General features: G+C 39.8%; 2 pseudogenes; one reads left to right on the top strand and one right to left on the bottom strand.

Annotated features, from left to right (window-relative positions):
* Positions 1-4,685: 4,685 nt before the first annotated feature.
* LOC123471138 lies at positions 4,686-5,468 on the bottom strand (annotated as a pseudogene).
* A 9,687-nt stretch (positions 5,469-15,155) lies between these two features.
* On the top strand, positions 15,156-17,209 carry LOC116920649 (annotated as a pseudogene).
* Positions 17,210-17,773: the final 564 nt, after the last annotated feature.

Here is a 17,773-nt window from a genome sequence, read left to right as displayed (position 1 = left end):
CCTGCTAAAGAAACTTCCACGTATTACTGTATATATTTTATTCTCTTATATTATTTTTCTCAAGTATTGTAATTCGCATAGTAGCCGTTAGTCATCGACATCTCCGCTTAGACCTAATTGAACATCTGCTTCTGACTCACGCACGCTACGCATATCGCGTGACTTAATAAACAACTGTTTGATTGGTTGCACGCCCGTCACCAATCAATCTATTAAATAAGCATCTTATGATTGGCTGCACGTGTTGCGCGTCTATGTGCCATCCACATCTGGGCTATTGACGAAATGCGAGGTTTCGTGGTAAACCAACAAACCAGACGAGAGGAGTCAATTCGTAGCCCGCAAGACAGTTACTGATTTGCCGAGCTCTGAATTGTGAATCTCTCTTTGTATCTTTCCCGTAAAATTGTCCTTTGTTTTGTCTGATATCGTTCTGCTGTGAGCGCTATCAGTGCGTTCCATTTTATTAACTGTCTGTTTCCTTCCGCTCTTTTCCCTACATCTCAACGAGTCGTGCCTTTACCTTATCTTCTGTCGCATTCTCGCCGTATCGCTCGCGCTACGACGGTAAACCGAATTCACGCTATCTTCAAATATTTTTCTGTTCCCTTTCCTATTTTTCGTACTCCTATATGTTTACTACCGTTCATTTTCATGGTCTTAGTTTGGTTATAAACATTTCATCATTGTGGGTATATCACCTCCGAGTTCCGTTTATTTAAATACAACTAACTGTAATTCGCGTACTATCATTCGATCCACATGGGGTTGAATTACACTAGGGAACACAACAAAACAACCAAAACAACCGGTGACTGGATAAAACAAGAAACAACCATTTGCTCAATACTGGGATTTAAAAGATGAATTCGAGGAATTTAGCCTAAATTACTTCGACTGCACCCTCAAAAATCATACGGCCCATGACACGATGGAAATGGAACAACTAAATATTTTGAATGGCCTAGTAAGGAGACTACAAGAAGAAGAGCTAAAAATGTCGAACATCATCGGGACTAAAGAACAAGATGATATGTTCTCTTGGTACGACATGCTTAAAATAATGGGACTCTCCGTTATTCGATTCATACTTTTCCTAATCTGCCTGCGGATCTTCACAATTTGTGTAAAGAATCTATATCTCACACTTTCAAGAACAAAATAATTAATTAATCCCATTTTTTCCACATTCTTGGCAATGATGTGGTGGGGTTGAAAAAACAATTTTACTGTTGAAAGTTAGGAAAACGCTAGAATTTTGAAATAGTTTACAAAACTGTGGGAATAGCTAAACATAATTAAAATCTTAATACATATTTTAAAAGTGAAATAGTTACAACAAAAAATTACAGTGTGTGAAGCATTAGATCAGTAGGGAAATGAAAATAAAATACCTTAAGTTCCGAAAAGTGACGATGCGCCACCAAACTGCATCGGATGTGTATGTCCTATGGGGGGGGTTATAGACGATAGTACTCTTCTATTTCGTAGTCTGATATAACCACAACAAAATGTAAATTTTCATTTTGCGAACCATGAAAAAAAAAACAGAAAAAAGGGTTAGGAGCTGTGCATAAATTACGTGGTACGTTTTTGGGGGGAGGGGTCTGACGAAATACTATGGTTTGCTTCGAGGGGGGAAGGGGGGTTCCCAAATTTACTACGAAGTGTACCGGAAAAAAAATTTATGGAAAAAATTTTAAAGTCTGCTGCAGTAGCCGGGGGGGATGGGGGAGGAGCTTCCAGACAGGCCTAGAAATGAAGGGGAAATCCCTATTGAATGGCAAACTTGATGTTTCGTTTCGTCTCAGTTGGTCATTGGTCCCGATCTTGGTCAACAATGTCTCAGCCTAATATTTACCAACAGTTATTTGAGACATATTGTAAAGCTTATCCAGACAAGAAAAAAGAAACTTGCCAAAATGAACTTAACAATTGAAACAATTGGGGTGATGATGTTTATTTAAATTTGACACCAATTACATTTCAAAACACAGCGGCAAAAACAAAAGGGAAAATATAACAGACGGAGGGAGGAAGACTGACTCACTGACTCCTCGCTGGTCGACTGGTGACTCCCCCTGCTGGTGAAGTTTGTCCGTCTTTTATACGGCATCGCAGAGAGTCGAATTTAAAGTCAAACGAGGTCAGGCGTGTTCAAAAATATAAGGTCGGCGGAAGAAGGCTGACTTTACCGTTAGAGTAATAAAAGTAGAAAGTAGGTCATCCGGGGCAACAAATTTGGGGTCAAAACAGGGCAATAAAAGCAACGCGTTAAATTTTACCGTTTGAATTTTGATTTGGTCGGCGGATCCTTACATGGGTCCCCGTCAAAATAGATTGCGTCTCGCAATCTCTTTTCTCAACATAGTAAACATGCAGTTCAAGAGAAGAAAAAGTAAGCCAGGAATATTCGAGGAGCTTTATCGCGTTTGTAGCTTTCTCAGATGAAATGAGACAATTTTTTTATTTGGAACGAAATACAGCGAAGGAGAAAAGATACAGCATTAAACGAGTAGTGACGCGGACGTCTGGGAGCGCGGAGCTCAGTGTGGCGTGTTCCGTTGAAGGAAATACGTACGCCTTTGAGCACGAAGCTCGATAAAAAATAATCTGAAGTAAAGTGTCTAAGCCTAGACGGTCTTTTGAAATCAGATTTTACAACAGCAAAACAAAGAATATGAAGAAAGAGTGGTGACGCAGACGTCTACGAGCGCGGAGCTCAGTGTGGCGCATTCCGTCGAAGGAATTTTTACCCCTTCGAGCGCGGAGCTTGATAAAACAAATCTGAAGCCAAAGTGTCTAAGCCTAGACAGTCTTTACGAATCAGATTAAAAACAGCAAAATAATGAATATGAAAAAATGAGTAGTGACGCGGACGTCTGGGAGCGCGGAGCTCAATGTGGCGTGTTCCGTCGAAGGAAATATGTAACGCCCTCGAGCCCGGAGCCCGGTACAGATACAATTGCCTCTGCAAGAGGTGTGCCTAAACCTAGAACACAGCTTCGCAAACAGATGTGTCAATAAGAGAAGAAGCGAGATTATAACCTCAATAAAACTTCAGCTGTTCCAAAATAAAAAAAAAGATAAAGAATGGTTTGCATGAGAATGTCCTCTTTGGTTAAGTGGAGGTATAGAGGGGGGAATAGAAGTGAAGTTCATTCACTCACTGACTCCCTCCTCGCTGGTCGACTGGTGACTCCCCCTGCTGGTGAAGTTTGTCCGTCTTTTATACGGCATCGCAGAGAGTCGAATTTAAAGTCAAACGAGGTCAGGCGTGTTCAAAAATATAAGGTCGGCGGAAGAAGGCTGACTTTACCGTTAGAGTAATAAAAGTAGAAAGTCGGTCATCCGGGGCAACAAATTTGGGGTCAAAACAGGGCAATAAAAGCAACGCGTTAAATTTTACCGTTTGAATTTTGATTTGGTCGGCGGATCCTTACACAATGAATGGGAGTCAATAAAATCAAGTTCAGAAAATAAACCGTTGTTGATAAAACCAAAAGCTGAAGAATATCTTAAAAATCTTACTGCTATTGCTGCAAAAAAAGAGAGGTGGATTAATGCAATTTTTCGCCAAATCATCGACATCTCATTTAAAAACCAAAACCGCCGTCGAAAGCCCACAGTAACTAGAATTTCAACCTTATTCGGATCAGTTTCGTGAGCCTGTATCGACGATAGGGTCCGGCCTGGTCGCAAATTCGCCATAGAATCTCGGAAACCGTTTGCTCTTCCGGCAAAACTTACTCCGTATCCATGTACTATGAAGCGTGCGGTTATTTTCCGCGCCTTCATCCCGCCTTCCCCCTTTTATCAAAATCGGCCAAAAACGACATCTCTTGAAATTCTCCGAAAATAACACGGAATAATCGAAATTGAACGCTGATTTCGATTTAGTTATTGGTTTTCTCGTTAAAGCAGCCATTTAAAAAATGAACTAAAAAAGTGATGTTAGCGCACCAACTTAATTTATGGTTTTTAAAGATTAAATGAAAAACTACAAGACCGATAGAAAAATAAACCTGATTTTCGTGATTTTCATTGAATTCTGAATCGAAATCATGTATTTTAAGCAAAATTTGAAATTTGGCCAAAAATGAAAAAGTGGGAAGGGGATCGTTCGGAGATCATTTGTCTAAGCAACGTTCGTAAATCAAATCATTCCCACTTCGTTGTCCCGGGTGGTTTTTTTGTCCGGTCATACAAGACCCTGAAAATTCCTGGAACAGTTAAGACGGCTTCAACCATCTTGTCTACAACCTAAGGAAAGGAAAACCTAGGGAAGAGTCTTTTAATACTGTGTAGTCCTATGTTCAATAACAGTGTAGCTAATATAAATATTTGTCATAGACCTGCATGTGAAAGCCAAATACAATCTAAAATTGCTATTGATAGGTCATTTCAAGATTGTTTACATGAAGCCGCCATTGTGCAGATCAGCACTACGAGTAGATTTTTTCCACTGCCTTTTTTGCACACTGCAGGGCTGTGGATAAGAACTGCACTTTAAGATATAAAAACATTGTTTGACATCAAACAAAAACCGAAAGAAATAACATGTGAATTACAATATATACTGTACCGTACAATTCAAATTACTTCTAGTGAAAATAAATGTTCAAACAATCGTGTGTGTTGTGAAAAAGAGTGTCCCTTAGGTTGGTACGAAAAAATGGCAAATTTCAGTGTATTAATGTCATCTCACAGAAATCAGCTTCCATGAACGGTTCTTCGGCGCTAATGATTCGAATTGACAAACCTCGTGAAGAAGCCATGTGCGAAGTGGACTCAAATAAATCCGGCCTCAAAGTACCTGTAATATTTTCATGTATGATGACATGAAGTGAGATTTAAATCGTTAGCCGTTCTATCCGCCACTTTGACAAACGTATCGCCTATATTTCGACTTTTTCCTTCCGGATTAGCAAAACGACAAAGTTTGGTGACCATGCACGTTGGTGGAAGCATCATAAAAAGGAAAACTTGCTTTAACAACCTTAAATAATTCGAAATATCAAATCTGATCGCCGGTATGAAGAAGAAATGAGAATCCACCGTCTGTAAAAGAACTCAGTCATAGAACAAGGATTATAAACCATGGAACTGAGATGTGCCAGGGCGATGCACCAAGTAATCTTGTATCAAATTCGGCCAATCATAAGATTCTGAACGGTCCAGAAAAGTATCTCAAATTGCCTGATGATTGAGCCCGAGTTGCTGTAAAGTTGCGACGACCTGCTCGACCTCATCTTTACGTAGGAAACTGTTATCGATATTGATGGTCTGCCCTCGCGACGAGTAGTCACCCTGTAGAAGTGCTTTATGGAGAAGGGCAGCACAAACGGTGGAATCGACTGTCCGCCGCTTACCAACACGAGCACGATTTCACGTCCGACCGTACTCCGAATGTAATTGATACACTGCTACTCGCGTTTCTCTAATGTGAAACCTCCTTGCAATCCACAGATGTCAACAACAACCAGAAGTTATGTAACATCCTTTGTCCAGTAATTTTACACCAGCCGTTAAGATCAATGTTTCCAACTCAATGGAAAGAAAACTAACATACCGTTTTCAGTAAAATTATGGAACTGACCTCCGCAAAGACTGCGTTCAGTATCAGCAATAACGAAAATAATAGGACACGAAGATTTTGCGACCCAACGCAACCCTTCTGCAACCTTGTCTACACTGTCACCATTGGGTCAGTAACACCATTTGCCGAGTCTCTAAGCCTTTAAACAACGGGCACTCCGTTTCTACTTGGATCTTCACTTGCCCATTTTCGCAAAAATCTTTTCTCTCCACCGTTCCGGCTTAACAAAACATAACAAAAAACCAAACAAAAATATAATAAAACAAGCGTTATACTTTTTTCTGACATAATTGTTATTTCTGACATGTTAAATAATTTGAATAATTATACACTGCTGTGAAATAATTTGATAATAAAAATTTGATATGAAACAGAATTGGTTGCCTAATTCCTTATTGAGTAATTGTATGCATAACAAATTGCCGGCAGTGGAAGACCGCAAGTAAAAAAGATTGCTGGGTCGTATTGTGGGGCATCTCGCTGCGTAAACTGGGATGCCCCACTGGGACCTGTTCAAAAGTAGTGTAAAATTCATATTTGACTCAACCATTTCAGTAACTTGACCCTAAACATATGTATACACTTCATGTTTTCAAAAGTTAAGTTTAATAATAAAGCTAAGCAAAAAAGCCAACTATGAAGAGTTGTTCCCCAATTTTTTGTGCTACTGCAAATATACTTTCCAAGAAACGAAAATGAAAAAGTAAGTTAAAATATTAATAGCTTACATTTGGTGGCAGAGGAGTCGAACTCGGCTTTCGTGTTAAGCTGAATAGCGTGTGTTTTTGGTTTTATTGTTTGTTTGAACTTTTTATGGTAATAGAGCAAGTGATTGACGCGTACCCCCTCCCTATTTGTGAACGCACTCTTGCGGATTTCGCCATGTTTGTTACGAGTCCGTTTTTCCTCTGAGGAATCCTTATAGGGAAAAAAGGGGGTCGCAAAAAAAAATTTGTGAAACCTTTCCAATTTACCAAAGGATACTAGCAATAATTTTGTGTTAAAGGTAAATGAACTAGCTACATTTTAATATTAAATTAAGGGTATTTAATTCTAGAAAACAGCTAAATTTTAATGTTTAACGGTATTGTTTACAATTTTCATTGTCTTAGGCCCTGGGTATACCATGGTAGATGTTTCTAAGTTTGACTTATCAGATTATGGGTTAAGTCTCAGTAAGTCTCTTTCTCAAAAACCGGAAGAAAACTGCAGAGCTTTCGTGTCAAGGTTAAATAATCTTTACGATACCATCGCTGGTAAAGAAGAAAGGGCTGACCATAACCAAACTATTATTGAAGGACAATTACTAAACAAAGTGAAAAAGATGAGGGATCACAGAAAAAGCAAAATCCTACTACAAGGATTACTACCAAAGTATAAAGCAGAACTTTACTACGAATGCCAGAAAACACAGAAGACTTTGACGCATTATGTAAACAACTTTTCATTTCTGAAAAAATTCTACACACAAAAGAAGCTACAGACGACAAGGAGATCTTTTTTAAAGAAGAATTGGATTATTTAGGTTACATCGTATCCGGGAAAGGAATAACACCAAGAACAAAGAAATTAGACGCGATTATGAAATATCCCGCTCCCAAAAACGTAAAAGAATTGAGCTCATTTTTAGGTCTAGCTAGCTACTACAGAAAATTTATTCGGCCTTTTGCTGATAAAGCCCATCCACTAACTGCCCCCACTAGAAAGTCAGCGGAATGGAAATGGGGGGAGGAACAAAGGGACGCCTTTGAATGTATTAAGAACTGTCTCATCACTAGTTCTGTTCTAGGTTATCCGGATTTTTCTCGAGAATTTATCCTCTACACGGATGCTTCAGGATATGGAATAGGAGCAGTCTTGGCTCAAATACAACTTCCACCTCAATCAGCGGATTTAGCGGAGTCCTACGGACAGGACCTTCGTAAATCAGACGGCGTAGAAGTCGTCATAGGCTATACCTCTAAACATCTGAACGACCGCGAGGCCAAGTGGTCAACAACAGAGAAAGAGGCATACGCAATAATCCACGCCATCGACGTGTTTATGACGTACCTATACGGGCGTAAGTTTACCGTATTTACAGATCATAGACCTTTAGAATAGCTAATGAGTAAGACAGAACCAGCAGGAAGATTAGCTCGATGGGCTCTTAAGATCCAAGAATTTGATATCATTATTGGGTACCGACCAGGAAAGTCACACCAAAATGCTAACACACTTAGTCGCACCCCAATAGTGCTGCTAGCGAAAGTAGAAACAAGGTCAACAGGTACAAAAGAGAAACCAGAAGTAAAAAACGAAAACAAGGAAACTAGAACAAAACAAGTCATTTTCGAAACGGAAAGTAATCAGTCCAAGGACACGGAAAAATGGATAGAACTCCAACACAAAGATGAGTATTGCCGAACGATATTACAAGAAATGGCAAAGGCCAATCCAAGTAAGGACGTTAAAAATAAATTTAAAATAAACGAAAAAGGAATATTAGCAGATATCAGAAGAATTGTAACGCCAGTAAGACTGGTGCCACAAATTTTAAAGGAAAATCACGATCACATATTGGCCGGACATTTAGGAGTAGGAAAAACGTTGGCTAGACTTCAAAGGCAGTATACATGGCCATGCATGCGTACCGCCGTAATAGAATACGTTAAAAGTTGTTTGATGTGTAATAAAAGAAAAGCGGTAGGCGCAAGTAAAGCACCATTGCACCCTTTGCCGTTAGTTGAAGGAATATGGGAAAGGATCGCAATGGATATTGTAAAACCCCTACTTACTTCATCTTTAAGTAAATAGCTTTTACTCGATTAAGGGAAGCTGCGGACTTCGTTCGATGGTATATTCCCGTAAAATGTTAACATGATTCAAACAAGTCGATGAATGTCTCAAACGATTGGAGGCATACATACAGGCCGTAGCCGTATAACCAGCGTCAAGCACAACAAAGACACAAATAAGACAAGTTTAAACGGGGGAACGAGCAAGCCAGTAGCAGGTCGAATAAACGACCTGACACTTGACTCGCGAAGGGGTGAATCAACACTAGACTGGGTGAACAGCCCAGCGTTGACTAACGAAGAATTACAATTGATGGGGTTTTATACGACAAACAAAGTCAACGCGATCACCAACGCAAGGTGAGCGTAATGAAAGGATGGAAAGGAAAATGACTTGTTTCCAGGAATGAGAGGGAGGATATTTTTCCAAGAAAGAGTGAGCTGATGCATTCCTTACAATATAGTGGGCCCAATTCAAGAAAACGCTAAGGGATACAGATATATATTAGTTATTTCAGATTATGCCGGTAGGTTTGTTTTTACAGTTCCAATGAGAAATCAAACTGCCCAAACAATTGCGAAGGTTTTAGTTAATAAAATATTTAATAAATATGGATCTCCAGAAGTAGTTCTAACAGACCAAGGTACTAACTTTCTATCCAGTCTGATACAAGAGGTGTGTAAACTATTCAAAGTCAAACAAATAAGGACTACAGCCTATCATCCACAAACCGATGGATTGATTGAGAGGTTCAATCGAACTCTCTGTGACATGCTAGCTTGTTATGTCTCAGACCAACATGCTAACTGGGACAAATACCTTCCGTTCGTTACTTTTGCTTACAACACAGCAAAACAAGCTTCAACTCAAGAAACACCATTCTTTCTATTCTTCGGACGAGAACCAATAATGCCCAATGATATCAAGATTAACAGAAGATACGAGACCTATGAAGATACCAGTATGGTGTATTCACAGCAGTGGGAAAAATCTCAAAAACTGGCAAGAGAACATCTCTTCAAATCCCAAACAAAACAGAAAAAATACTACGACGTAACCACGAAAATTACTAAATACAACATAGGTGACTACGTATTACTGAAGGCGCCTCAAGCAGCAGAAAAATTCATAAATCGATGGAACAGACCATTTCAAATTTCAAGAAGCTTTTCGGATATCAACTACGAGATCCAGCACACTGGAAACAAAAAACTGAAATCTGGGGTACATACCAATGGTCTCAAACTTTACATACCAAGAAAACAAGCAACAACTAAGGAAGAAGAAATACTGCAAAACCTACCAGAAAATGTTGAAGCCCAATGACGACCAACAATTCACCAACGCCGACCAGGCCGACCAAGGAAGCAGCAGCTGATACATCCAGTGAAGATGAACATCAAACCATGCAGGATTGAACCAAAAGAACAAACAAACCGCACAATACCCAACCTTTACCGTAACCAAATACGATACGATCCTATAACGAATCACCAATACAACTTACGAAGACGATATCAAGGACCAGATTACTAAACATTTTCATTTTTCACAGATGCAGACATTACTCTTCCTTCTTTGCCTCCTTCATTCACTTAACCCTACTTACCCTATCTACGCATCCATCTGCGATTGTAACAATATGAAAATACGAGGAATTCTAGACTTCGAATTGCCTTACTACTGTGACAATGAAAAACCAGAAACACAACACTTACCAAGGATGCCAACTACTTACACTTTAGTAACCAAGCAAAAGCCAGCAGCCACTTGGAAAGGATGGACATGTCGACAGTGGACTAAAACAAAGAAAATTACCGGATCGTTCTGGATCGGATACTTCGATACAGTTTACTCCCAAGAAACAATACTAATTACCCCTTTGGAATGCTGGCGGATGGTCAACGATAAAAAATGTGGTGACAATAACATGCAAACCGAACCGACGGGACTCAGTTTCGCAGCCACTCCTACAGGAGAAGGTAAATGGTACGCAATCAAGGAATACCAAACACTCAACTGTATAGCGGAACAGATCACGCTACGTCAGGAGAAACCAGATAGCCCAATCGAAAGCCCTTTCGGATTACTAAACACCACCCAACAGGAAGGACAATTCATCCAAAATCAAAATACGATCGTGTGGGGAGAAAGAACAACCAACAGTTCATACACTCAGACGTTACTAAAAGAAAAAGGATACCTGGAAGTTCCTCGAGAACCGGAGTCGGATAACTCCAGCCGCCTCTACGACATCAGTCGGCAGATCAAAATATCGTTTCCTAACAAACCAGATAAGGACATCGTACCAATAGGACATAAAGTGGTTGGAATCCCTCTAACGTACTTGACGTTTCCTGCAGAAACCACAAAAATTTTATATGAAATGTTCAAGAACACAATCGCAACAGGCCTTAAAAATACCAACCTTGCTACACCAGTATGTGAAGACTACAGAGAACTGTACAAATCCAGACCACAACGTTCTCTTCTTTAAGAAGTTCACTTTCTTTTCGACATCCAAGTCAAAGACGAACAACTTGGGATTCGCCTCTACAGTATTTCATACGCCTGGAAACTCTAAGATTGGCGCATAGAAGACCAAAAATAATCAAGGAAGATGGAAAAATCGTACAAAAGGATGCAACAATATACATTACTTACGAGTCTGGAAGCAGAAATCCTTTAATAACGTACAGTCAACTTTCGAAGGACGACCCTCTCCCACCAGGATCGAAATTTGAGTACATTTTCGACCAAACAATACGCGTACAAAACACTCATATTGTAAGGATCCGACGACCAAATCAAAATTCAAACGGTAAAATTTAACGCGTTGCTTTTATTGCCCTGTTTTGACCCCAAATTTGTTGCCCCGGATGACCGACTTTCTACTTTTATTACTCTAACGGTAAAGTCAGCCTTCTTCCACCGACCTTATATTTTTGAACACGCCTGACCTCGTTTGACTTTAAATTCGACTCTCTGCGATGCCGTATAAAAGACGGACAAACTTCACCAGCAGAGAGAGTCACCAGTCGACCAGCGAGGAGTCAGTGAGTCAGTCTTCCTCCCTCCGTCTGTTATCTTTTCCCTTTTGTTTTTGCCGCTGTGTTTTGAAATGTAATTGGTGTCAAATTTAAATAAACATCATCACCCCAATTGTTTCAATATCTGCATCACGGAAACAACACACGACTACGTATTTGCTGCAGCCTGTTCAGAGGAATCAACGAGATGGATATTAGAAAAAGAGAACAGCTACCTAATTTCCCAAGAATCATAAATGTGTCTTACCGTAGGGGTCGACGAAACCTTAAAATTGGAACAGTGTGCTTTGGAAGAAGATACCAGGAAAAACCAGCAGTAGTTTTTTCAAAAAATAAATACCAACCCGGATGTTATAGAAAATTTTCCCGACGTAACATTGCAGGATCTTCAAGAAGGCCAATTAGAACAACGAAAAGCAGAGTGAATTGTCTTCGTTATACCATTAGTGTTTAAACCGCCACCAAACAATCAAGTGTTAAGTAAAAATGGAAGTTTTTAATGTAGTGAAGAAAAACAACGAAGAAACCTTAGTGATGGAACAGAACAGTGAAGACGTAGTACAATATAATGAAGCAAGCGATATTGAAAGTCAACCAGAAACGAACTACATAGTGATCTAAAGTGACATTGAAACAGAAAGTGAAAAACAACGGGATGGACTTTTCGGGGATTATGGTTTTTATCCACCAACGTTCAAATTCAATCCAAATGCTACACAAAAAGCAACACTACCTAAATGTAGTAACTGTGCGATGAAAACGCACCCAACTTTATCCGCAGCGAGAGCAGATGCCATTCAAAAACGAACACAAGCCATCACACGACTACGTGATCAAGAAATATTCTTAGAAATGATAGACGCTCCAAGGGAAGAAATAAGAAGATGTATCATCAAGAAATTGGGTCCCGCTGCATGGGATTACCACCCGAACGCAGAATTTCTAAACCAAAAATTTAACAACAAAACACTACTTCATACAAGCGTGAAAGCGGGAAAACTGGACATAACGGATTTACTGTTAGACTACGGAGCTGATTTAGACATAGAAGAGGATGGCCAGACCATTGCACATAGAGCGGCAACAGAAAATAACAAGCTCTTAATCAGGATATAACGATATCACAAATACAAGTTTTCATCGTATAATAGCCTTGGAGAAACACCACTAATGGTCGCCATCGCCTATGGGCATGAAGAAGTGGCTATTTATTTGTGGATAAGTTCCAACGTTGCCCAAATGGCAAAGGACAACAGCACCGTCCTACATTATGCCGCCAAACATGGAAACAATAGTCTCGCTAGGGCAGCATGCGAAAGGAAAATCCACATTAACATCAATCAAACTACTAGACCAGGGAACTATACGGCCCTACACCTAGCAACAATGTATAGGCAGGATCGCATAGTAAATATTTTATTGGAACACGGAGCATATCCAAACATAACTGATGTCAATGGAAATACCCCGCGGGATTACGCGTTTGACGAACAAAGGAGAAACATATTCGAAGATTGGGACTATATAAGAGGCCGCAAGAGAAAAGCTTCTGACAGTGAATAAGACTCCAATTAATTATATTAAAAAACAAAATTAAAGAGCAAACAACAGTTTATTTCACAACACGACCAAACACTACAATGAAGACACTACAAAAACAAATTGCACTCCCATCATTATCCTAGAGTCAGCCTATAAAAAGGAACGTAGACCTTCATTTAACTAACACTCTTATTAGCCTAAAGGCGATGAATAACGGTAAAGGAAACATATCTTGTATTCTGTGTCTCCAACTATATACACATAGCCCAGCAAACAAGGAAAACGGTGAAGGAAAGAAAATAGGTTAAGCTGGTGACAGGTAAAAACAAGTTTTCATCTAACATTGTCACGCCACATGCCGAAAGGAAGTATGGAGAAGAAGAAAATCAGTTGACAAAGAGGACAAATTGGAGGACCAATTTCTTCTTGTTGAAGGGGGGAAGGAATGTAATAGACCACAGCAACTCCTCCCAGCAACAGCAACCCCACCCAGCAAGAAGGTCATCACGAATGCAACCTTCCTTGAGGCTAACTGTTTATGAGAAAAGTAAAAGTTATTGTAAACCCCTCCCTTCTTAACCTTCAATCTTTGGTATATAAGTGCATGGTTGTAACATCTTGAGTAGAGTTATTTACTGGCAAATACACAGTCTCGAAACTATTACAGTATTGTGCAACACGTTCTAAGGAATACTAAACGTTGCATTAATTCCTCTCAGAAAACGAAGCATAATGGACAGCCTGTTTTTAGAACTAGCTCTCAGCCTTCATATCTTACCTCAACCCCTTCACATACACAACCGATTGCGTTAAGTGGACAAAGTGTAAAAATCCCAAGCATGTAAAATAAGCAAAGTAATAACGGAACAACTCCAAAGTACTCAGTTACCAGCTCAATTCCTAAACTGAATCCCTTAGTAATGTGTCCGTCAAAAGTAAACAGTATAGGAAACACAAACAATTTTATTTCTAACTCCATCGATAAAAATAAAAAGTTACAACAAAGCCAAGCACTGACGTTATTTAGTAACGTCGGAATTTACGTAGACCATGATCGCTCCGGTCGCTTTGATGACTGGCTTGCACATCTAGAATCAGTACTGGTTTTAGGCGATTTTGAGGAGTCAAGAAAAATTATCTTACTACGCTCCAAATTGTACGGTGAAGCGGCTGATGAGTTTGATAACTTTAAACTTGAAAACCCAATTACCGCGCAAATTTACGAAAGAGTAAAAAAGCGTTTAATTAAACTTTTCCACTCTACAGAGACCAGATCTAAACAAAGCGTTGAATTTCGTAATATGCAACGGGAACCCGAAGAGAATATGAGACGTTATGCGAATCGTACACGCAAGGCCTTCCACTTCGCGTATCCTATAAAATCCACGATAGATAAAGCAACAGCTTTTTCCAGAGAACAAATCATGATGGACAGATTTCTGGAAGTGCTGTCTTTCGACGTTTAGACCAGACTAAAGTATAAAGAATTCGAAACTTTTGGAAAAACTCCTAGAAAAAGCTGAAATGACGGCCATGGCAGTAGAAGAAGCCCAAGTTAGATCCAGACTAAATGCTTTTCAGGCCAAATGCGTCGGAGAATAGACAGAGAATTGAATAAAGTAAAGGAGGCTTTAGATCGCTTTAGTACCCAGTTGGAATTGTTACAATTGTATCTCCCGCCAATGTCCCCATCCCTAATTATGTGTTGGTCTCTGCCAGATGGCGGGTCAATTAGCCAGACGCCTTTGTCTACCTGTTGTATGAGGCAGTAGAGGGTAAACCGTCTCAGCGACAGGACCATAGGAGGGCGCTTTGCTTATTGCTGGTTTCCCCTCGCGGACTATTTTCCATTCCTTTTTCGCGTGTCTACCGTTTCTTCCTTTTTCTGAAGGCAATGCTTACACGAAGCCTTTCAGCTTGTCAAAATCAATCTTTCCCAAGTTCGTGAACAACAAAAAGCCCAGTACGATAAACGCGTGAAAGAGCAAAAATTTAACGTAGGAGATAAAGTTTTACTGGATATGCGAACGCCCTTGACGGGAATTAGTAAAAAACTCATTCCACGTTTTATAGGCCCTTTTCGAATTTTGAAAGTAAGCAACAATAGTACTGTGGAAATACAACAAGACGTAGGAAAACAAACTCAGCTTGTACATGTGAATCGAATAAAACCCCTATTTGAGTCAATGATCTGGAAAGACGAACCAGGTGTTGACTTTTTAGATGTAAGAATTGAGAAACAGGCTGAAAAATTCGTACAAGAAACCGCAGATGAACTCGAAACTTTTCCTCTACCCCTAGAAACAAACCTTCAATCTGAGTTAGAACAAATTCCTTGTGAAAAAGAAACTCCTACTCAAAATTTGATGAGACCCCCACCCACAATTCCTCCTACTCCAAATTTAATGATAAGTTCACCAACAATTTCATTACCTTCCAACCCGATTCCAGAGACGTCAACCTTACCCATACAACCAGAGCGTCGCCTCGCTTTACGTCCTCGGAATCTTTTAAAACCAGTTGTCAAATTCTGACATTGTATTGCTGTAATTTTTTTTTTTTTGTAAATCACGTTCGAATCACTTAAACTATCTTTAAGCCGTGTTTAAATTCTAAATATTGCGTATTAACGGATTTCTTTAACTTTTAGTAATAGTTGAACAATATCACTTAAAGCACTCTGTTAAAAAAAAAAAAAAAAAAATTTGTTTTAATAATCTTAATAATTCATAGAATGGATCCCTGAAATGGATTTTGAAATTACTTTTCTCATAGATTATGTCTTCGTCCTCTCCTCATCATACCATTTTTCTGTCGTCTCCGTGCTCTTAACATCACTATTTGTAATTGTACGGTTTCTCAGCCAAAAGGGTTCCTCAAATTCACTAGCGATGACTGTGATTATCAAATAAGCCCCCTTTCCGCTATTCCAGTATATTATGTTGTCTATTCTACTCTTCCCTAAATCACCCGTTTTGTTGGCCATTCGTGTACCATGTGGCTGGAAAAGAAACACATCTATACTGACTTCTGGGGTTGGCAAACTCCAAGTCAATCAAGAGTGCCAATAGAAGTCAATGCACATGAATGTGAAAAAATGCGAGATTCCCGATTGTGCCATGGCAAAAGCATGGACTACTTAGGAAACAATAAGTGGTTGTTCGAACGTATTCTAAATGTGCAGGGTAGCTGGCTTTAAGTCACAGCTGGTCAGCTGATCAACTGTCGATTAGAAGAAGTTACTTTAGAAACTGAATGCGCTAACTGTACGATAAGTTCCCCCATTGGCGAAATACCGGGAGCGATCAACGGATCCGTTTCTCACAACCTAGTGACCATTGTCTGGAAAGAATCGCTAAGAGAAGTTCAACAGTGCAAACTAAGGCTTGTGGAAACAGGTATCGCTCAACATTACCTGACTAACAACAGTGAACTAGAAAGAATTCGTGACGTCGAACAACAACTTGACTTTGTTTACAATACAACTAACAAGAAATATTGTAATTCATCCGAAAAAAATTACAAACAAGCAATCGGAATGGAAAAAGTCATTTTACGTTTACATTCTTTAACTGACACCAATACTCATCCGAGTAAACCACTGGAAGAAGACATCGAAAATATTGCTGACATTATCCGGGCTGAAATCAGTGGAGCGGCACATTCTCAATACGCACGAGACCGAACTACCGATGGAATAAATGGAGTGTCTCGAGAAATTCGAGCTCTACAATGTGAAAATCAGGTGCTGGCACACAAAACTGCTATCGCCACCCCACAACACAGTGGATGGCTTGCTGCCAGTTACCTTAATTTAGCCACGTGTAGCAAATTGATAGCCACTGGTGAATCGATCAGCGTCTATCAATGCTCTCCGAAAATTTCAACGATCACCACTGAAATCACAAGCTGTGGTCCTCAACCCAAACTCGGCGACTACACTTTAGACACGGAAGGATGGGAACTGACGCCTTACAACCCCTGTTACTGGCATAAAAATTTCGTCAACATTAACAGCCGAGCACATTTCTACAAAAACAGTTCTTGGCATCCAATTGTCCTCAGTGTAATAATCCAAGGACATAGTTTGATCAACACTTTGCCGTATGAAATTGATAAGCTACTCGCACTAAGTTTACACCCCGCGCTAACCCCCCACCCGATGAGCACTGCAGCTGCAATCGCCGAGATAATTGCTGCTGCTAAAGAAGAACATAGCATCGACCTTGGAAATCCTTTTCACATAAGCACTCTTCTTTCCTCACTTCAAAAAGAAAAGAACGTTTCCTTGTCGTCTAAGATTCTTAGTTGGTCAAGTAGCATTTGTAGTCTTCTAGGGATGGGATTTATCGGATTCATTTTCTTTCATTTTTGTGGAGTAGGTTCCCTTATTGCAAGATACATACCTTGTTGTTCTTTTCCAAGTACTTGTAACCCTTTCACTTGCTTCACCAAAACATCTGATAATGATATAGAAGTAGGCCACCCCGCGTTATTAAACCCCTTAAATCCATCCCCGCCCATTACTATTGTAAACTTACCCGCCTCTAATCAACAACCCGCCCCGGAATTTTTTGCCCCATTAGCCCCTTTTCTACAAGGAGAGCCTCCACGGAACAAATTCCAAACGGGACGCACTAAGACAAGCACATCGAGAAGCAGCTGTTCTGTTGAATTAATTAATGTTGTTTTCTTTGTTGTGTTTTGACTCACTTTCTATTCCGTTCCAAATTTGACCTTGATTGATTGCGAGACGCAATCTTTTGGAACCGGATAGCTATGTAAAGAACCAAAACAATTGATT

This window comes from Daphnia magna, linkage group LG4 (genome assembly GCF_020631705.1).
Source record: "Daphnia magna isolate NIES linkage group LG4, ASM2063170v1.1, whole genome shotgun sequence".
Classification (NCBI taxonomy): domain Eukaryota; kingdom Metazoa; phylum Arthropoda; class Branchiopoda; order Diplostraca; family Daphniidae; genus Daphnia; species Daphnia magna.
This window is presented reverse-complemented; position numbering and strand designations above follow the sequence as displayed.